The 22990-nt window shown below is 40.0% G+C and overlaps 1 long non-coding RNA gene across 1 annotated transcript in view; it reads right to left on the reverse strand.

The window, feature by feature from the left end:
• The window catches only part of LOC101050906 (uncharacterized), a 176863-nt gene extending 154193 nt beyond the window's left edge, over positions 1-22670 (reverse strand). The window contains exons 1-2 of the long non-coding RNA XR_167075.4: positions 22370-22670; positions 14996-15096 (exon numbers count right to left, since the gene is read on the reverse strand). This is a non-coding gene — a long non-coding RNA (uncharacterized LOC101050906). The remainder of the gene's footprint in view (positions 1-14995; positions 15097-22369) is intronic.
• Positions 22671-22990: the final 320 nt, after the last annotated feature.

The raw sequence follows: 22990 nt of genomic DNA on the forward strand, positions 1-22990 counted from the left end.
ATAACAGTACTAACCTTAAATAAATGGGCTAAATGTCCCAAAGAAAAAACAGACTGGAACATTGGATAAGGAATAAAGACCCATTGGTGTGCAGTACTCAGGAGACACATCTCACATACAAAGACACACACAGACTCAAAATACTCAAAATAAAGGGATGGAGGAAAATTTACCAAGCAAATGGAAACATAAAAAAAAACAGAGGTTGCAATCCTAATCTCTGACAAAACAGATTTTAAACCAACAAAGAACAAAAATGAGAAAGAAAAGCATTACATAATGGTAAAGAGAATAATTCAAAAAGAAGAGCCAATTATTCTAAATATATATGCACCCAAAACAGGAGCACCTAGACTCATAAACAAGTTCTTGGAGACCTACATAGAGATTCTGACTCCAAGAGTACAATAGAGACGTTAACACCCCACTGTCAGTGTTGGACAGATCAACAAGACAAAAAAGTAACAAGTACATTCAGGACTTGAACTGAGTTCTAGATAAAGTAGACCTACTAGATGTTTACTCTTTACCCCGGATCAAGAGACTATATACTCTTCTCAGTGCTGCATGGCACTTATTATAAAATCCACCACATAATTGGAAGTAAAATGCTCCTTAGCAAATGCAAAAGAACTGAAATCATAACCATCTGTCTGACCACAGTGCAATCAAATTAGAACTTGGGATTAAGAAACTTATTAAAAACCATACAATTTCATGGAAATTGAACAATCTGCTCCTGAAAGACTCCTGGGTAAATAATTAAATTAAGGCAGAAATTAAGTTATTTGAAACCAATGAGAACAAAGAGACAATGTACCAGAATCTCTGGGACACAGCTAAAGCAGTGTTAAGAGGGAAATTTGTAGCACCAAATGGCCACACCAGGAATGGGATTGCTGGGTCAAATGAAATTTCTGGCCCTAGATCCTTGAGGAATCACCACACTGTCTACCACAGTGGTTGAACTAATTTACACTCCCACCAACAGTGTAAAAGTACTCCTATTTCTCCATATTCTCTCCGGCATCCATTTCCTGACTTTTTAATGATCATGGCATAAATGTCTTCTTTTGAAAAGTGTCTGTTCATATCCTTCACCCACTTTTTGATGAGGTTTTTTTTTTTCTTGTACTTTTTTAAGTTTGTTGTAGATTCTGGATATTAGCCCTTTGTCAGATGGAAAATTGCAAAAATTTCCTCCCAATCTGTAGGTTGCTTGTTCACTCTGATGATAGTTTCTTTTGCTGTGCAGAAGCTCTTGAGTTTAATTAGATTCCATTTGTCAATTGTGGCTTTTGTTGCAATTGCTTTTGATGTTTTAGTAATGAAGTCTTTGACCATGCCTGTGCCTTGAATGGTATTGCCTAGATTTTCTTCTAGGCTTTTTATGGTTTTAGGTTTTATGTTTAAGTCTTTAATCCATCTTGAGTTAATTTTTGTATAAGGTGTAAGGAAAGGGCTAGTTTCTGTTTCTGCATATGGCTATCCCATTTTCCTGGCACCATTTATTAAATGGGCAATCCTTTCTTCATTGTTTGTTTCCATCAGGTTTGTAAAATATCAGATGGTTGTAGATGTGTGGTGTTATTTCTGAGACCTCTGTTCTGTTACATTAATCTCTATATCTGTTTTGGTGCCAGTACCATGATTTTTGTTTACCATAGCCTTGTAGTATACTTTGAAATTAGGTAGTGTGATGTCTCCAGCTTTGTTAATTCTGCTTAGGATTGCCTTGGGTATACAAGCCCCCTCTTTTTTTTTTTGTTCCATATGAAACTTAAAGTGTTTTTTCTAATTCTGTGAAGAAAGCCAATGGTAAATTGATGGTAATAACATTGAATCTATAAATTACTTTGAGCAGTATGGCCATTTTCGTCTTATTGATTCTTCCTGTCCATGAGTATGGAATGTTTTTCCATTTGTTTATGCCCTCTCTTATTTCCTTGAGTAGTGGTTTGTTGTTCTCTTTGAACAGGTTCTTTACATCCCTTGTAAGTTGTCTTTCTAGGTACTTTATTCTCTTTGTAGCAATTGTGAATGGGAGTTCACTCATGATTTGGTTCACTGTTTGTCTAATATTGGTGTGTAGGAATCCTTGTGATTTTTGCACATCGGTTTTGTATCCTGAGACTGCTGAAGTTGCTTATCAGCTTAAGAAGTTTTTGGACTGAAATGATGGAGTTTTCTAAATATACAATCATGTCATCTGCAAACAGAGACAATTTGACTTCCCTCTTTCTATTTGAATACTTTTTATCTTTTTCTCTTGCCTGACAGCCCTGGTCAGGACTTCCAATACTATGTTGAATAGGAGTGGTGAGACAGGGCATCATTTTCTTGTCCCTAATTTCAGAAGGAATGCTTCTAGCTTTTGCCCATTCAGTATGGGTTTGTCATAAATAGCTCTGTCTTCTGCTAACTTTTGAATTTGTTTGCTTTTACTTCTCTAGTCATTTTAACTGTGTTGCTATGGTGTCAATTTTAGATCTTTCTAGCTTTCTGTTGTGTTCATTTAATGATATAAATTTCCCTCTTAACACTGCTTTAGCTGTGACCTAGAGATTCTGGAATGTTGTCTCTTGTTTCTCATTGGTTTCAAATAAGTTCTTTATTCCTGCCTTAATTTTCTTATTTACTGAGTAGCCATTCAGGAGCAGGTTCTTCAATTCCTATGTAGTAGTGCAGTTTTTGATGCATTTCTTAATCCTGAGTTCTAATTTGATTGCACTGTAGTCTGAGAGACTGGTTGTTATGATTTTTGTTTTTACACATTTGCTGAGGAGTGTTTTACTTCCAATTATGTGGTCAATTTTAGAATAAGTGTGATGAGGGACTGAGAAGAATGTATATTCGGTGGTTTTGGGGTGGAGAGTTCTGTAAATGTCTATTAGGTCCACTTGGTTCAGATCTGAGTTCAAGTCCTGGATATCTGTGTTAATTTTCTGTCTCATTGATGTCTAGTATTGACAGTGGGGTGTTAAAGTCTCCCACTATCATTGTGTGGAAGTCTAAGTCTCTTTGTAGGTAATTAAGAACTTACTTTATGTATCTGGGTGCTCCTGTATGGGTGCATATATATTTAGGATAGTTAGCTCTTCTTGTTGCATTGATCCCTTTACCATTATGTAATGCCATTCTTTGTCTCTTTTGATTGGTTTAAAGTCTGTTGTATCAGAGACTAGGATTGCAACCCCTGCTTTTTTCTGCCTTCCATTTGCTTAGTAAGTATTCCTCAATACCTTTGTTTTGAGTCCATGTGTGTCTTTGCACGTGAGATGTGTCTCCTGAATACAGCACACTGATGGGTCTTGACTCTTTATCCAATTTGCCAGTCTATGTCTTTTAATTGGGGCATTTAGCCTATTCACATTTAAGGTTAATATTTTTCCTTGTGAATTTGATCCTGTTATCATGATGATAACTAGTTATTTTGCATATTAGTTGATATAGTTTCTTAATAGTGTCAGTGGTCTTTGTATTTTGGTGTGATTTTGCAGTTGTTGGTACTGGTTTTTCCTTTCCATATTTAGTGCTTCCTTCAGGAGCTCCTGTAAGGCAAGCCTGAGGGTGATAAAATCCCTCAGTATTTGCTTGTCTGTAAAGAATTTCCTTTTCCTTCTCTTATGAAGGTAATTTCATTGTGATATGAAATTCTAGGTTGAAAATTTTCCTTAAGAATGTTGAATATTGGCTCCCACTCTCTTCTGGTTTGTAGGGTTTCTGCAGAGAGATCCACTGTTAGTCTGATGGGCTTCCCTTTGTAGGTAACCTGACGTTTCTCTCCAGCTGCTCTCAACATTTTTTTCCTTTGTTTCAACCTTGGAGAATCTGATGCTTATGTGTCTTGGGGTTGCTATTCTTGAAAAGTATCTTAGTGGTGTTCTCTGTATTTCCTGAATTTGACTGTTGGCCTGCCTTGCTAAGTTGGGGAAGTTCTCATGGATAATATCCTTAAGTATGTTTTCCATCTTGGTTTCATTCTCCCCATCACTTTCAGGTACACCAATCAATCATAGGTTTGGTCTTTTCACATAATCTCGTATTTCTTAGAGGATTTGTTCATTCCTTTTCATTATTTTTTCTCTATTCTTGTCTACCTGCTTTAAATTATTAAGGTGATCTTCAATCTCTGATATCCTTTCTTCTGTTTGATCAATTCAGCTACTGATACTTGTGTATGTATCATGAAGTTCTTGTGCTGTGTTTTTCTGCTCCATCAGGTCATTTATGTTCTCTAAACTGGTTAATCTAGTTAGCAGTTCCTGTAACCTTTTATCAAGGTTCTTAGCTTCCTTGCATTGGGTTTTAGCTCAGAGGAGTTTGTTATCACCCACCTTCTGAAGCCTACTTCTGTAAATTCATCAAACTCATTCTCTGTCCAGTTTTATGTCCTTACTAGAGAGGAGGTGCGATCATTTGAAGGAGAAGAGGCATTTTCTGGTTTGGAGAATTTTTAGCATTTTCACGCTGTTTTTTCCTCAGCTTCGTGGATTTACTTACCTTTGCTCTTTGATGCTGATGACCTTTGGATAGGTTTTTTGTATGGGGATCCTTTTTGTTGATGTTGATGTTATTGCTTTCTGTTAATTTTCCTTCTGTTAGGCCCTTCTTTTGCAGGCCTGCTGGAGTTTGCTGGAGGTCCACTTCAGACCCTGTTTGCCTGGGTATCACCAGTGGAGGCAGCAGAACAGAAAAGACTGCTGCCTGCTCCTTCCTCTAGAAGTTTCCTCCCAGAGGGGCACCTGCCTGATGCCAGTGGGAGCTCTCCTGTATAAGGTGTCTGTCAACCCTTGCTGGGAGGTGTCTTCCAGTCAAGAGGCACAGGGGTCAGGGCCCACTTAAGGAGGCAGTCTGTACATTAGCAGAGCTCAAGCATTGTGCTGAGAGATCTCTTCAGAGCCAGCAGACAGGAATGTTTAAGTCTGCTGAAGCTGCACCCACAGTTGCAACTTCCCCTAGTTGCTCTCTCCAAGGGAAATGGGATTTTTTTCTATAAGCCCTCGACTGGGTCTATTGCCTCTCTTTCAGATATCCTTGCCTAGTGAGGAGGACTCTAGAGATAGTCTGGCCACAGCTGCTTTGCCACACTGTAGTGAGTTCTGCCCAGTCTGAACTTCCCAGCATTTATAACACTGTTGAGGGACAATCACCTATTCTACTCTCAGTAATGGTGGACGCCCCTCTATCCATCAAGCTCGATCATCCCAGGTCAAGTTCAGACTGCTGTGCTGGCAGAGAGAATTTCAAGTCATTGGTTCTTAGCTTGCTGGGCTCTGTGGGAATGGGATTCACAGAGAAAGACCACTTGGTTCCCTGGCTTCAGCCCACTTTCCAGCGAAGTGAATGCTTATGTCTCACTGGGGTTCCAGGTGCCACTGGTGGAGGAGGGAACCTACTGCTACTGCAACTAGCTTGGTTTCTGCCCAAACAGCCACCCGGTTTTGTCCTTGAAAACCAGAGCCCTGGTGGTGTAGGCACATGAGATGATCTCCTGGTCTGTGGGTTGTAAAAACCATGGGAAAAACATAGTACCTTGGCTTGGGGAGGGAGATTCCCCCACCCCTTGCACTTTCCAGGTGAGGCAATGACTCACCCTGCTTCTGCTAATCCTGCGTGGTCTGGACCCACTACCTAACCAGTTCCAGTGTGATGAACCCGGTACCTCAGTTGGAAATGCAGATGTCACCCTCTTTCTGACTTGGTCTCCCTGGGAGCTACAGACTGGAGCTGTTCTTATTTGGTCATCTTGCCAGATCTCCCTAAAATTTCATATGGAATCAAAGAAGTTTCCCTATAGCCAAGACAATCCTAAGGAAAAAGGAAAAAGCTGAAGGTATCATACTACCTAACTTCAAACTATACTACAAGGTTACAGCAACCAAAGAAGCATTGTACTGGTACCAAAAAAGACATATAGACCAGTGGAGCAGAACACAGATCTCAGAAATAATACCACACTTCCACAAACATCTGATCTGCAACAAACCTGATAAAAACAAGCAATGGGAGAAAGAATCTCCTATTCAGTAAATGATGCTGGGAAAACTGGCTAGCCATATGCAGAAAACAGAAACTGGACCCCTTCCTTACACCTTATTGAAAAATTAACTCAAGATGGATTAAAGACTTAAAGGTAAAACCCAAAACCATAAAACCCTAGAAAAAAATCTAGGCAATATTATACAGGATGTGACAAAAGCAATTGCAACAATAGCCAAAATTGACAAATGAGACTAATAGGATTGAATTAAAGAAAATAATTTTCTGCACAGCAAAAGAAACTAGCATCAGAATGAACAGGCAACCTACAGAATGAAAGAAAATTTTTGCAATCTACTCATCTGACGAAGGTCTAATATCCAGAATTTACAAAGAACTTCAATGTATTTACAAGAAAAAAAAATCAAAAAGTAGGCAAAGGGTATGAACAGACACTTCTCAAAAGAATATATTTACTCAGCCAACAAACATGAAAAAAAGCTCAACATCACTGATCATCAGAGAAATGCAAATCAAAACCGCAATGATATACCATCTCATGCCAGTCAGAATGGCAATTATTAAAAAGTTCGGAAACAATAGATGCTGATGAAGCTGTGGAGAAATAACACTTTTATACTGTCGGTGACATTGTACATTAGTCCAACTGTTGTGAAAGACAGTGTGACGATTCCTCAAGGATGTAGAATGAGAAATACTATTTGACCCAGCACTCCCTTTACTGAGTATATACACAAAGGAATATAAATCATTCTACTGTAAAGACACATGGACACGTATGTTTATTGCAGTACTGTTTACAATAGCAAAGACATGGAACCAAATGAAATGCCCATCAATGATAGACTGGATAAGTAAAATGTGGTACATAAACACCATGGAATACTATGCTTCTCAGCAAACTGACACTAGAACAGTGTGCACATGCATGCATGTGTGTGTTCCAATTTTCCAAGCAAGAGATCTCTTCTAAGCTGTCCTAAGTTGGAATAGTGCTACAGGTCCAGGACTTTGATCTTAGAGAAGAGAACTACTCTTCCTGTCTTTTGCTTTCCACTATGTAGCACTTAATGTTTGATATTGATTCTGGAGACCATGTAATTTTCTCTTTCTTTAATATGATATTAATTTTCACCACAAAAAATAAAGTGGTTATCAGGCACTTAAGGTAATAAAAATGACAGTGTTTCACCTTAGGAAAAGCATAAGGATTTAATTTTCCCTAAATTCTCAATCTGATTCTTCTGAGGTCAACAACAACTAGTTTTGGGACAGTACAGATACATAAGGTAAAACCCTCAGCCAGGGACCTGAAGCTGGAATAACCCATTCAAGAGCATAGTGGATTCAAATGGCCCACATGTTGGAAACCTTTACAACAATATGGCTGTAATGTACACAGTAGCCAAACCAAGCAAGGCTGCGTTAGCAGATAACCTCAAGATTGCAAAGATAATATTGAGATATATGGAGGAATGTCAAGGGAGCCTCCACAAGAATGATGGAGTTTTGTTTTGTTGATCAATTCCTTACTTAGGGCAGGGGAAGAACAGTTGTTTATAAGGGTGTATGGATGTGAGGGACATTATGAAGGCCTCCACCCAAATATCAGCCTCTTTGAGACTAGACATTTCACTGTTAATGTTAACAATTCATTTCTTTGGTTTAAGCAATGTAAATTTTTTGTGTTCACCATGGGGAAAAAAAGAAGTATATTCAACCCTTGACACAATAAATCCTAAGGAAGGTAGAGGAGGAGGGCCAGTAGAGGGAGGTTTTCCTTTGGAATGTGAAATATATACCTCAAGTGAACCAAAGACTTATAGAGCAGGAGGTGACCTTAGAGATTTTTTAATTCACCTTGAAACTTAACTATAATAAACGGTTCCCTCAGACAAACAGAAAGAAGGGGAAGAGTTTGAGCTGAGAATAGAGAGGCTCTAGACTGTGTGGGAAGGTTGAAGCAGGAACATAATTTCACTTTTAGGAGGACTAGCATATGACCTTGAAGGGGAGAGGCAAGATGGCATTGACAGAGGTGAAGGAGCACAAGCAAAACTAAGCCAGTGCATGTAGCATAAGTGTGTAGAAGTCTAATATTAAAATAGAATTCACAATGAATTCCAAGGGTACAGAAAATTTTTTTGAAAGGGCATTCTTCTACATGATGGTTTTCTTTGCTTTAAGTCACTCAGGCTAACTGGAATAGAATGTTACAGTTAAAGCAAATACTCACTGGAACTGAAACCTAGTTATAACCTCCATTCAAAATAAAAGTAGATAGGAATGGTTGCAAATGCCTGCTGGTTTCTCTATTTGGAATATAAAGTATAGAAATGTACACTCTTGAGGTTGTTATGGACATATTTGCAATGTCATACTATTTGGAATATAAAATTGAGAATGTACACTTTTGAGGTTTGTTATGGGCCTATTTGGAATGTTATAGGATGCAATAAAACTTCTCAGAAAACATGGCAAAAATTGTAGCAGCAAGCTTCATTCCTGTTAAGTTTCTTTCCCCTATCCAACGTGCTGTCTTAAGTCCAGGAGTGAGACAGTATTATTTAGGGGAAAATGGGAAGATGAGGAAATGGAGTTTTCAAAAGATTATTTGGAAATTTGTCTTTTTTTACTATTTGTTTTGAGATTTTTATTTTGTTTTCAATTTTGAAAGGGAAATGCATGCACATGGCAAACAATTCTAACATATTCAAAAGGCCATATACAGTTTGAAAGTCACTTAACTGGGGTTTCCCTAGCGATGCACCGGCGCTGCGGACTTGTCGCGGTCGCGGGAGCTGCGCAGAGCAGAGAAGCACCGAAAGAAACAAACTGAGATGAAGACAAGTGATCCTCAGTGTGCCGATCATTTCAATAAATATAGCATGGGGGAATGCTGGGAAGATGGCCGCCTAAGAACAGCTCAGGACTTTAGCTCCCAGTGAAAGTGCAGAGGGTGAGTGGACGCCGCATTTCCAGACGAACTCTTATTGCCCACAGAACAGGAGATACCCAGGCAGAGGGGTCGCCAGCGTCGCAGTCCCAGCCGGTGCGGCTGTTTTGGCCCCCGCGGGGCTGATTCGGCCCGCGCGGCTGCTGTGACCACACCCTGTTGCTGCGGTTCTCCGTACAAAAGCTACTGGTCTGGGAGCCCTCTTAGCGGGCGAGCAGAGCCCTGAGACGGCAGAGTTGCCCATTCATTTGAAATAGCGAGTCAGGCCAGGAGATTCCTAGGCAAAAAATCCGCCAGGAGCCGGCGCCGCAGTTCGAGCCGACTCAGTGAGTCGCAGCACGGGAGATCCCGGCACCTTTTCAACAAGCCACCGGAACGCGGGGTCGTTCAACTTAAAAGAAAAGACTCTGAGACAGGGAGCCAGGTGATCAGGCTCGGTTGGTCCCACCCCTCCACCCCCAACAACGAGGAAAACAAAAACAGTAATTGGAAACCCTCTGGGTTGAGCCCTTCAAACCAAGCACAGCTGAACCGGGACAGTCCCGCTCCGTGGGGGAGGGGCTTCCGCCATTACTGAGACTCTCCACCGCTACGGAGGCAGGCCGCCGTTGCCGAGGCAACCCGCCGTTGCCGAGGCAACCTGCCACAACAGAGAGAATCCGCCATAACAGAGGCGGGGCCACCATTGCCCAGACAGTTCTAACTACGCCCATATAAAAAGGACTACAGGTAGGAGCTCAGGGCAGCTGGGCGGAGCCCACAGCAGCTCAGCAAAGCCCCTGCGGGCAGGCAGTGGCTAGGCTTGCTGCTAGCTGGGCGGGTCAGACCTGAAAGAAAAATCAAAAAAGGCAGTAGTGCAATGGAAACTCATAAAGCTCCAACTCCCTGGGACAGAGACAGACAACAGGTGGATAAACCCACAAAAATGGGAAGAAACCAGTGCAAAAAGGATGAAAAACTCCCAAAACCAGAACACCTCTCCTCCTAAAAGGGATCACAACTCCTCACCAGCAAGGGAACCAGACCGGATGGAGAAGGAGGGTGATGAAATGACAGAATCAGACTTCAGAAGGTGGGTAGTAAGAAACTACAATGAGCTAAAAAAACATGTTCTAACCCAACGCAAAGAAAATAGGAACCTTGAAAAAAGATTGGACGAACTGCTGACGAGAATGGACAGCATAGAGAGGAGTATAAGTCAATTGATGGAGCTGAAAAACGCAACACGACAACTTCGTGAAGCATGCACAAGCTTCAACAGCCGAATTGACCAAGCAGAAGAAAGGATATCAGAGGTCGAAGATCAACTCAATGAAATAAAAAGAGAAGGCAAGAACAGAGAAAAAAGCACAAAAAGGAATGAGCAAAATCGTCAAGAAATGTGGGACTATGTGAAAAGACCTAATCTACGTCTGATAGGTGTACCTGAATGTGATGAAGAGAATGAATCCAAGCTGGAAAATACTCTTCAGGATATTATCCAGGAAAACTTCCCCAACCTAGCAAGGCAGACCAATATTCAAATCCAGGAAACACAGAGAACACCACAGAGATATTCCTCAAGAAGAGCAACCCCAAGGCACATAATCGTCAGATTCACCAGGGTTGAAATGAAAGAGAAAATGCTAAGGGTAGCCAGAGAGAAAGGTCGGGTTACCCACAAAGGGAAGCCCATTAGACTCACAGCAGATCTCTCAGCAGAAACCCTACAAGCCAGAAGAGACTGGGGGCCAATATTCAACATCCTTAAAGAAAAGAACTTTCAACCCAGAATCTCCTATCCAGCCAAACTCAGCTTCATAAGTGAAGGAAAAATAAAATCCTTTGTGAACAAGCAAGCACTCAGAGATTTCATCACCACCAAACCTGCTCTACAAGAACTCCTGAAAGAGGCTCTACACATATAAAGGAACAACCAGTACCAGCCACTCCAAAAACACACCAAATGGTAAAAGAGCATCAACACAATCAAGAATCTGCATCAACTAACCAACAAAACAGACAGGTAGCATCAAAATGACAGTATCAAATTCACACATAACAATACTATCCCTAAATGTCAATGGACTAAATGCCCCAATCGAAAGTCACTTAACTTTGCTAGAAGAAAACACTGTTAAAAGTTGCTTGCATTACCATCCATAGATAATCTACATTTACAGACACACACACACACACACACACACACACACACACACACACAATTGTAATTTTGATCTTATAAAACCTTTGTGAAGTCTTCTCTGTCAGGTTTGCTTCAGAACAACATCTGATTCCCATGGCATGGTCTTTACCATGTGGCCAAAATAATCTTCAAAGATTCAGCCAGGTCACCAAACTATCACTAAGTTACATGACCAGAAGTCAAGCCATAGTAGGTAGGGGTAAGTAGTAGAGATCCTGGGAATTGTAACAATGTGTCATTCTCTTAGAAAAATGAGGATATTAGTACCTACCTCACAGGATTATTTTAAGCATTGAAAGAAATAATATTAATAAAGTGCTTATAACAGTGCCTGGCATAGAGTAAGCACCATATAAGTGTTAACTGTTGTCATCATCACTATTATTGCTGTTACTGTGAAAGAGGACAGCTTAGGGCTTCCTCAAGCTATTACCTATTTTCTCTGTTTTTTGTTTTGTTTTGTTTGTTGTTGTTGTTGTTGTTGTTTCACAAGTGCCTCCAAAGGTGGGAGTTGCTGTCACTACTCTTCCTCTGGAATATTTTCCCCACCAGGATCTAAACTGTGGAGCCAACTGGTAACCAAAATCACACCTCAGAAGCTCTCCTAGACACATGGAAAATTTGGCTTCTCTGCTTGATGTTCATCTCAAAGCATCAGTGATAAACTGTTTCATATATTATTACTCACTACTGTTCTTGTAAAGACCACGGAAATACATGGACAGACCGCCAGCTCATTACACTTTCTGGAGAATTACTCAGCCCAGACGTGTTGTTTTCATCTCCTTTGTGTGATTCAATCCCTCTTCCTTTCTACACTTCTCACCACTTCTGAGGAATTGCATGTTTCCAGCTAGCCACAGACATTGTACTGCGTTATCATCCTGCCTACATCTGCATGCAGTTGATGCCACTAGGACAGGTTGAACTATGTATTCACAGGTTAAACTCCCTAAGCAGCCTGAGTTTGCCATATCATTCCCTTCAAAGCTCTTAGAGAAAGGGAAGCCAAGCTCACAGATATGCAGCACATCTTCTCTCACCTGTCTCTTTATCTGGGAGGGTAGGTGAATGACAACTAAGACAACTAGCATTTCCCTACCGTGTAGTCTCATCACTGACATCTCTTTACTTCCTGTTTTCTCCCAAACATAAATTGAACATTTGACTCCTGATGCAAATCTTTGTACCATCTCAGAGGGGCTTTCATGGGGATTAACCAGAAAGCCTCACTTGTTTGATTAAATTCCAGTGACCTTTTTTACACTTCATTTATCCACACCCATGGCCCATGCAGGGTCTTTTCATCACCCAAAACTGCTCTACTTCTAAAATAGTAAATTTGTATATCCTACTCTTTGGCTACTTTTATTTTCCAGTAAGGGCTTTTACTTCCTAGCTTACACTACTACTATTCTGTGGTCTCTTGGTTTATATCAGTATATCACTCCAGACTAATTATTTTTTCTGACTTGCCTGGGCTCTATAATCTATTATTTCAACCATTTTCTTTTCTCTAGTTTTAACTTGCCACATTTTGACCTGGTACCACTTGAAGCTTCATTGTTTCCTGCTTCAGGAGAGTTATTGGTGCCACATGATAACTTCTTCAGGGGTTTCTGGCCAACTTTCTCTTCCATCTCCTGCTATATGCTCAGACATCTCTTTTCATCGATCACTGTCTTAACTTCGAATCTTCACCCCTTCCCTGTCTAATGGTTCTTTGTTCTCTGCACAACAATATGCTCAAACCTCTCATCATTTAAGGAACAGTCCCTCCACCTTACCTCTTTCTCTGTTTGTTGCCCTCTTTCTCATTTTCTTTCTAACCAACCTTTTTAAAATATTAGTTTACTTTCACTATCTTCACTTACTCTTTCCATTCTCACCCTTCAACATGCTGAAATCTGATTTTGTTTCTGGGGCAGATCCTCTCCCAACCCTGTTTGTACCTTTGTCATAAAATGTGTCACTCTACTGTAATCACCATTAGGCCTAAGTACATCAAAATGTGGGACCTTGAATAACTTATCTATGTAGTCCCAGAACCTAGCACAGTGCTTGATTGATAGGAGGTGCTCAATAAATGAATAATGTCACAAACACTAGGAACCAAGCACTGTAATGGGTCTATTAGAATCCACAACACTTGGACTTGAATTCATCACAAAATCCTATATTTAAGCACCCTTTTCTCACAGAACTTTTCTCTCTTTTGTGAATGTCAAGTCAATATATTTAATTAAACAACACAACCCAAGGCCTGTGCTGTGCCTTTACTCGTAACAGTCATTCAACACTTTTTGAATGAATGCTTGATAGAACTCAGCAGACCCAAAAGGAATAATTGTGAAGAGCTGCTCTGTAGGAAATGGCCAGAGAGAGGCTTGTTCTGAAATTCGGTTCCTTACACAGACCTTTTCAGGCTTTCAGAATCATTCCTGAGCAGTTCTATAGAAATACATTCATTTGCATCTCTATCCCAACATGGCTGATAGTTTTTGGTAACCCTGTTTACAACCTCTCCATTTCCTTTGTCGTCAACTTTCCTCCCTTCTCTCCAAGTGTTCACCCTACACCTATTAGACAGGTGTAAATGTCTCTCCTGGTCATAAATAAGGAAAAACCTAAATTAGAAACCTTCTCTGGAACCCAAGGTCCCACATTATCTAATATACTTCCTTTCTCCACTAATCTTCTGCAAGAATAGTCTGAACTTCCTAGTCCCATTTCCTTCTTCCCATGGGTTCCCACACCAAGTAGTCAGAAAGGCTAAGATATGAATTAGAATGGTAAGGGAAGGGTTTCATGGACAATAAGGGTGCAGGACACAGGAGAAATTTTGCGATTAAAGTGCAGAATATGGAAGTGTATTGGGGAGGTAAGTAGGTAACACATTTATATGCTACATATTTCAAAAAGTACAAAGTGAAAGTAAGTGCTCTTCCCAATCCTACCAAGTTCCCTTTTCTAGAGGCAATCACTCTTAAAGGTTTCTTAGGTATCCTCCCAAAAATGCATCTAAAAATATTTACATATATAGAGTTCCTATACAATATGGTAGAAGAGAATAAGCAGTGTAGTGTGAACTGATAAGCACAGAAGAGGTTTTGAAGAATTAGGGAATATTAGCTTCCCTCCAACATACTCTTCCTCTTAAGTCTCCACCTCCATTAATAGCCTTTCCATCCTCCCAAGCTGGCCCAGGCTCAAAGCCTCTGAACATTGGTAGGAAACCTGCTACTAAACTGAGTCCCATTGGTTTCCTGTACATCACAATTAAGCTGATTATCATTATCTCCACACCTGCAACTGCTATTTTCAATTTTATTTTTTTAAAAAATATGAGTCACATGCATCTATTCCTCACCACCTTCACTTCCCCACCCTCTTTTAGGCCCTCATGACTTCTTATCTTCAAAATTGGAATAATTACCTTCTTCATAAGGTTGTTACGTACGTTTGGCAAAATTAAATAAGAGCTGTAACAATTAGCAGGCTCATCAAATATTTGTTCCTTTCTCCTCTCTCCAATATCTCCCAACCACCCCACCACCCCATCAACCTTAATCCATTCCCTATATTACATGCTTGGTTCTTCAAAACTATGTCGAATTCTTGAATTTTTTCTGTATCTATCCTGTATTGATCCCAAGATCAGAGCATAAGGATATGACAACCTATCTGAACTCTGAGGAAAGGCACTAGAAAATTCCAAATATAGCTGTCCCAAAGGAAAACTACTCTCAGTACCTCTTAAAGGCATTGCCTTTATAGTCTAGGGTAATATCATTGACATTTAGAAGGTAAAATATTATGATCTACCCTGCATTCTTCTAGAAAAACCCTACCTATTCTTCATAACTCAGTTTGAATGTGACCTTCTTGAAGTCTTCCAAGATTCTGCCCATGTTAACTCTTTTCACCCAAGTGTTAATGAATCTTGCCTTTTCTTACCAAAAGTGGGAGAAAGGGAGGGAGGAGAGGGGAGAGAAAGGAAGACATGGGGTGGGGAGTGAGTGAGTGATACCTAAATCCTTGTTCTGACAAAACCCATTGTCCCACCTCCTAAAATATGCCCAACTGAGTAAGGTTAAAGTTATGGTTACCAAGCAGCAAGTAAGGGTATCCCCTGGATGCCCTAGTTCCTGGTTAAAAATTAAAGATATATAAAGTAAAATATGCTTTACTCTTGAATAAATATATTTACTTTCAGGTTTACTTTTGTGTATATGATTTGGCATACGTTAATTTCTATAGTCTATATCATAATCTGATTCATTTCAATTAAATCATGAACATTTTCCCATGTCAACTTTTCTTTAAATTTTTTTTTTTTTTTTTTTTTTTTTTTTGAGATCAAGTTTTGCTCTTGTTGCCCAGGCTGAAGTACAATAGTGTAATCTCAGCTAACTGCAACCTCTGCCTCACATGTTCAAACAATTCTCCTGCCTCAGCCTCCCAAGTAACTGGGATTACAGATGTATGCCACCACTCTGGCTACTTTTTGTATTTTAGTAGAGACAGGTTTTCATCATGTTTGCCAGGCTGGTCTCCAAATCCTGACCTCAGGTGATTCACCTGTCTCGGCCTCCCAAAGTGCTGGGATTACAGGAGTGAGCCAAAACGCACCTCGCCTAAAACATTTTTTTAATAGTTTTGTAAGTCTCATCTTTTTCCATCCATAATATATTTGTTCCCCTATTTGGGGGAATTTTCCTTTTTATTACCATTTTTGTTTTAAAAATAATGTTACATGGAAGGTATGTAAATCTTTATCTTAATCGCCATTTCCTCAGAAGACATTCTTAGAAGTTGAATTTCTGAGTCATAAAATATTAACATGTTTAGAGATGTTGATAGATAACATCAAACTACGACCAAAAATGATGTACCAGTGTAATCTGCTGGCACCATACAAAAATGACCACTGCACTCTCGCCAGCATAGACTATTATCTTTTCTATTTTTTTCTAATCTGATAGATGACAAAAATGACATGCCATTATTACTTCAATTTTATTTTCTTGAGTACTAGTAAAATGAAAGAGTTTTTCTTTTTTTTTTTTTTTTTTTTTTTTTTTGAGATGGAGTTTCACTTTGTCACCCAGGCTGGAGTGCAATGACATGATCACGGCTCACTGCAACCCCCGCCTCCTGGGTTCAAGTGATTCTCCCTGCCTCAACCTTCTGAGCATCTGGATTAAAGAGGCCCACCATCACGCCTGGCTAATTTTTTTTATTTTTAGTAGAGACGGGGTTATGCCACATTTCCAGCCTGGTCTCAAACCCCTGACCTTAGGAGACCCACCTGCCTTGGCCTCCCAAAGTGCTTAAATTACAGGCATGAGACACCACGCCCAGACAAGAGTTTTTCAATAATGTCAATATACATGGTTTATTTTTCCTGTTCTATTAATTACCTATACATCTCCTTCACCCATTTTTATTGAGATCTTCCTGTTTTTCTTACCAATAACATTATTTTGATATAATTAGCATATTAGATAATAATTATTATATGCAGTTATTTCTTATTATTCATAGTTGCTATGTTTTATAAAGCACTACAAACACTGAATTAATGAATTTTGAATCACTGTTCCTGGAGAAATACATAGTTAAGCTACTGTGAGCCTCTGTTCACACTTTCATCAACCCATCAAAACACAACCTTTGTTTATGTGTGTTTCTGTTTAAAGACACCTTATTTAAGCCATACACAGAAACACAAATATTTCATGTTCTCACTCATATGTGGAAGCTAAAAGAAAGAACTCATGGAGATACAGAGTAGAATCATGGTTACCAGAGGCTGGGAAGGATAGTGGGAAGTCGGGGGATAAAGAGGAGTTGGTTAATGGGTACAAAAATATAGTACAGAAGGAATAAGCTCTAGTGTTCAGTAGCACAATAGGGTGACTATGGTTAACAATAATTTATTGTATATTTTTAAATAACTAAAACAGTGAAATTGGAATGTTCCCAACACAAAGAAATATAAATTCTTGAGGATAAGGATTCCCCAATTATCCTGATTTGATCATTACATATCAAATGCTTATATAAAAACATCACATGTACCCCATAAATATGTACAACTATTATGCCATCAAAGCTCACGGTTTTATATACTTCCTCCTTGGCCATTGATTCTCAAATTGGGTATCTAAATGGGATCAGCCTTCCCTAGATCTCTCCAAGTGGATTTCCCACAGGAACCTCAAACTCTACTTGACTGAAATACAACTATTATTCCCATTTTCACAAATGAAGAACCCGAGGCTCAACGAAGTTAAAGAATTTCCCCTAGGTCCCAGTAAAGAAAGCAAACCCAATCTGTCTGACTCTGAAGCTTATGCTGTTTCCATTTTTATTATCCTGGCTTTTATAATATTAGGGAGAAAAAAAAAAAACAGAACATTACATATATCACTTGTAGCTCTGAAACAGAGTAACAAGTTTCACTGGGGAATTGATCCTTCCTGAAAAACAAAGCTGCTCTAAGAAGCTTGAATCCTAAATTTTCTAGATTACATTTAAAAAAAATAAATCCCTGGAAAATCAGGGGCAAAATTATTAAGTGGAAGAAATTGGAGAAGTCCCTTCCACTCTCTGGATCACATTTTCCCTGATATTTAAAAAAGATCTCTACATTCTCTTACAGCTGTGCCATTATGAGACTCTATGGAAGACAGAGTTCTATATAAGGTACAGACATTATGAATAAGTGGTCATGCCATTCAGCCTGTGTAATAGCTCAGCTGCATTCCAACACCATCCTCCAGGACCCACTGGACTAAAGGCTGATCATATATCTTCATGAAATTCTCATCTACTCCAGGCACCTAGCCCAGCATGACGCACTTGTCCACACAGCCCTGACTCACCTCTGGCAATACCAGCTCTTTATTCAACTGGAGAAGTAATCAGGTAAAAGTGGAAATTCTATGACATATTTCCCCACAGAGGGTTCTGATATGTGTCCCCCAAAGTCACTTGCTAGCTGCATGACCTTGGGCAAGTCACTTAATCTCTCTGAGTCTCAGTTTTCTCATCTGCAAAAGAAAGACTAATAAAACATAATTCACCTGATTGTTGCAACATTTAAGAAATAATGTGTGTAAAAGCCTCAGGCATGTTCTAGGTACTTAATGAAAGTTTTTCTACAATGTCATTCTTTAATGGGCCACGCCAGTGTTTCCTTGGATTCACTAGTTATTACCAAGGTATACCATATACATTTTTTGATCATCACCCCCTGTATCAACCAAAGAGCACTTGGCCAGGTGTGGTGGCATGTGCTTGTAGTCCCACCTACTCAGGAGGCTGAAGCAGGATGGTAGCTTGAGTCCAGGAGTTCAAGGCTGCACTGAGCTATAATTACACCACCACTCGAGCCTGGGCAACAGAGCAAGATCTTAAAAACAAACAAACAGCCGGGCGCGGTGGCTCAAGCCTGTAATCCCAGCACTTTGGGAGGCCGAGGCGGGTGGATCACAAGGTCGAGAGATCGAGACCAACCTGGTCAACATGGTGAAACCCCGTCTCTACTAAAAAAAAAATACAAAAAAAAAAATTAGCTGGGCATGGTGGCACGTGCCTGTAATCCCAGCTACTCAGGAGACTGAGGCAGGAGAATTGCCTGAACCTGGGAGGCGGAGGTTGCGGTGAGCAGAGATCGCGCCATTGCACTCCAGCCTGGGTAACAAGAGTGAAACTCCATCTCAAAAAAAAAAAAAAAAAAAAAAAAACTGAAGAAATGCCACTTGTGGTTATTCTTAATCTGCTGAACTTAACAATTCAGGCTGCCTTTGGGTTTCTGTAGCAAACTTAAAGTCATAACATGTAGTCAGCTAGCATCTGCTTAAATGCTTCTTGTGAAAGGGAACTCAGTCCCTTCTAACACAACCCATTTCATCTTCAATCAGCTCTGCTGTAACTTTCACCCAATAATCTTAAATATGTCTCTTGGAGTCAAACCTTACAAATAAAATTTTCTTTTATTTTATGTGTGTTGGTATATATATTATACATATTATATGTGTGTGTGTGTGTGTGTGTGTGTGTGTGTATACACCCTCTCTTTGCAGCTATCTCTTAACACTTAATGAGTGTACTGTTCTTGCATCCCCATCCAAAGCATTAAATAAAATGTTGAAACCAAGATGGAGTCAGGTACAGAGCCCTACAACCCACCACCAAGGACTTATCTTTGCAATAGTGAAGCACAATTTTCTCCTACCTCAGTATACCTAAGAGCCCTTTCCACCATCAATTTACATTAATCACAATAGCTCACAAAACACTAGATATCTAAGAAGGGGCAAGACTCCTTAGAGGAAAACTAAAATGAGGGGAAAAGCCTAGGCAGTTTGGAAAAACTTTTATCCAAGTGATTCCGATAAATCTCTCTGAGAATATGCCCTCATCTCTTGTACTTTTTAAGAATTCCTACCCCAGGGAAACATAAAATCAATAATTAGCACCTTTTGTAAATGGTTTCTTCATTTGTATCTTGGACCTAATAATATACAGCTCCTAGGGTTGTTATGAGGATTAAATGATTAATACATATAAAGTACTTAGCATGATGCCTGAAATGTAATAGGTGCTCAATATAAGTAGTACTCTAAAAAACGTTCAGGGCCAGGCGTCGTGGCTCACACCTGTAATCCCAGCACTTTGGGAGGCCGAAGTGGGTGGATCACGAGGTCAAAAGATCGAGACCATCCTGGTCAACATAGTGAAACCCCGTCTCTACTAAAAATACAAAAAATTAGCTGGGCATGGTGGCGCGTGCCTGTAATCCCAGCTACTCAGGAGGCTGAGGCAGGAGAATTGCCCGAACCCATGAGGCGGAGGTTGCGGTGAGCCGAGATCATGCCATTGCACTCCAGCCTGGACAAGAGCGAAACTCCATCTAAAAAAAAAAAAAAAAAGTTCAGATTCCAACTAAAGGAATAATATTCCAGCTTGTGTTTCCTCCATCTTGTTCATAAGGGTGTCATAAAAATAAAATTTCTGTCATGTTACTTTCTGCAATGTAAGTACACTGTAATCATTACCTCCCTGCATCTATTTGTTAAATGGCCATATCAAAAAAGACCACATTTCCCAGCCCACAAATCTGAGCACAGAATACAGCCCCTGAGGGGCTATTATAGCCACAAATACATTAAAATTTAATTTTTTCAAGCTGAGGATCTACTGTATTGTCTGACTCCCATTCCTCCCATCTATGAGTGGCAGAATCAAGACCTCCATATTCTTGAATGGCCGCATCATTGCCCTTCCTGTTGCAACTTTGCCTCATCCTACTATTTTCAGTAATGGTAACAGAATCCAGGTAAGGTAACCCAGATTTGCCTTGCAATAATTCCAAAATGTGTTATGGATGTAGGACAGAATTTGGTACTCCACCCTGTTCATACCTATATCTCTCTGTTCACACTCATATCATGATATCCCCACTTCCCAACCCCCACCTTGGGTCACTGTGCTGCATACCACATCTTAGGACTTCTAGTGGCCAAAAGTGGAGGCTGAAGTAGGAAAAGAACTGAATCTGGAACCAGAGAGATCTATGAGTCTGTAACATTGGAAAATATTGTATGCTATGGCTTTTTAAAGTGACATGTTAATGATAATCAACATATTATTATAAAAATAAAAATTTCCCGCATCTGTATGGTGCTTTGTGGTTTATAAAATACTTCAATGAGCACTTTTTCCTTGGCTCCTCAGAACAGCTAAGTAGCTTCATTTGAGGGGAACACTGTTGAAAAATTTAAATTATCTTCATCAAACTTAAATATGTATTATTCCTCTGCACATATACAAAAATTATCTGTCACACAATCTAGTTTGATCAAAAAAAGTCAAATAACAGCTACTTTGCACCAAAAGGCATGAAACGCTAAGCTTTTTATGTTTTAGGACACATAATATTAACTTTATTTTACAGGTAAGGAAAGCAAGTCTCTGTGAGGTTAGATAATTTGCTCAAAGTCCACCTTAGCAAATAGTAGAACCTGGAGTCAAAGCCTGGCTTATCTCACTCCAAATCTTCTGCTTTGTTTTCTACCTCAGCACTTGAAACTGCCACTCAACTGCCTTCATTAAAATGGCTGACATCCTCACTGTCAAGAAACAGGCAGTGGCTAAATGAAGCCATCTTCCTAAAAGACATCTTTCAACTCACAGGTGCCTAAGCCAAGTTATCTCACAAAAGAATAAGCTTCCCTTCCAGGCAACTAAGTTTCTATGTCATGCTAAGAAACCATTCTTTTTAACCTTACAGTTATATAGCCATAAAGCCTCATCCATCTGCAGACAAAATGTTGACACGTATTGCACCAAACGGAGCTCTAATCCCTCCTGCAATCTTGCAGCATTATGTCAGTCATTATCAAAGCATCTGGCCTGCCCAGTGTCCCACTGAAGCGATTTTGCACAAGTTAGAAATGCTGCAGTCTATGAAAATTCATTCTTGATTCACCATGTTTGTCAGCCCTTACCCTTAACATTGCAGTCCCAACAAAGGACAGAAAGGCAACCAGATGGGAAAAATTCAGATAACATGAGCCAATTTCTACCTCAGCCCACAAACAACAAGGAAATAGCCAATCTTGCAGATGAGAGATTAGATCCTGTTCTAAGCCTACCACTTTCTCCTACACAGCTCTTTAAAAAATCACAAGGTATACGCCTCAACTCAATTCTAATTAGTTGACTCATTCACTTCATGCCTTACCTATTATAATTAGCTCTTTTCTTCAAGATTTACCAGTCTCTCCTTCTACCCTAAATAGCATCCCTAAACAGCTACACAGCATTATGACCTTCCACAGTTAAAAGGATAGGAAAGTTGTCATTCCCAGTTTGGTATTCCATTAACTTTGGCCTGAGACCAGACACAAAGAAAGCCTTCAGGGGCTGACATGCAGAGCCATGAATCACTGGGGCCACATACAACCTAGTCTCAGCTTCAGTCAGACAAGGCTACTGATGCTGTGAAGTCACATACTGCTTCTCAAACAAACCAAGGCAGAACCCAAAACTCTGCATGACCTCTTCAAAATGACCTCTAATCTCTCAAAAATGAGAGCCCAACTTTAAGTGCAACTAGCCTCAACCATCCCTGGACCCTGTATTTTCCTGTCTACTTATTTTATCTGTTTTCTATCCTGGTTCTCAGCTCAGTTTCAACTTCTGTTAAGTACCTGATTCCTTGCTTTAGCTTGAATCAGCATAGTCTTCAGCCATCTTCCTGAGTTTACCCAACACACGCTTGAGATCTGCAGAACTGGTTTAAAATGATCAAAGTAGATTTGAACTGACCAGAACTGATTTTTCTTGCCAAAAAAGATTTGAATGGATCAATATCAACCTGTGACCATTTTAAACCCATTTGGGTCAGTTTTACATTACTATTGCAGGAGCAAGCCACTGAGGGGATCACGATGAATCAGGAATGAGATGAAGCTGCTTCAATCTGCTTAGAAGACCAGTAGGGGGACAAAATGGACCTGATTCTAAGGACCATACCATTTGTGGTGGTGGGGCTGGGGGCGTGGGGGGGATGAGAAAAGATGTAATAGTCCAAGAAGTAGGATCAAACTACTGTGGACCCTGGGGGAGGGGCTAAAATAAACTGACTCTCAGTGATGCAGGATCAAGTCACTGGCATGAGACAGGAGAAAGAAAGATGCTGATGTTGTCCAGACAGGAGCAAACCACTGAGATGCATAGGGAGCTGAGTGGGGATGTTTTTCTATAAGGTGCCATCAAACCACTCTGGGAGAGGGAAGGAAAAGAAGAGGGAAGAGTAATATTGTAAAGGG

The sequence above is a fragment of the Saimiri boliviensis genome, chromosome X (genome assembly GCF_048565385.1).
Source record: "Saimiri boliviensis isolate mSaiBol1 chromosome X, mSaiBol1.pri, whole genome shotgun sequence".
In the NCBI taxonomy this organism is placed as follows: domain Eukaryota; kingdom Metazoa; phylum Chordata; class Mammalia; order Primates; family Cebidae; genus Saimiri; species Saimiri boliviensis.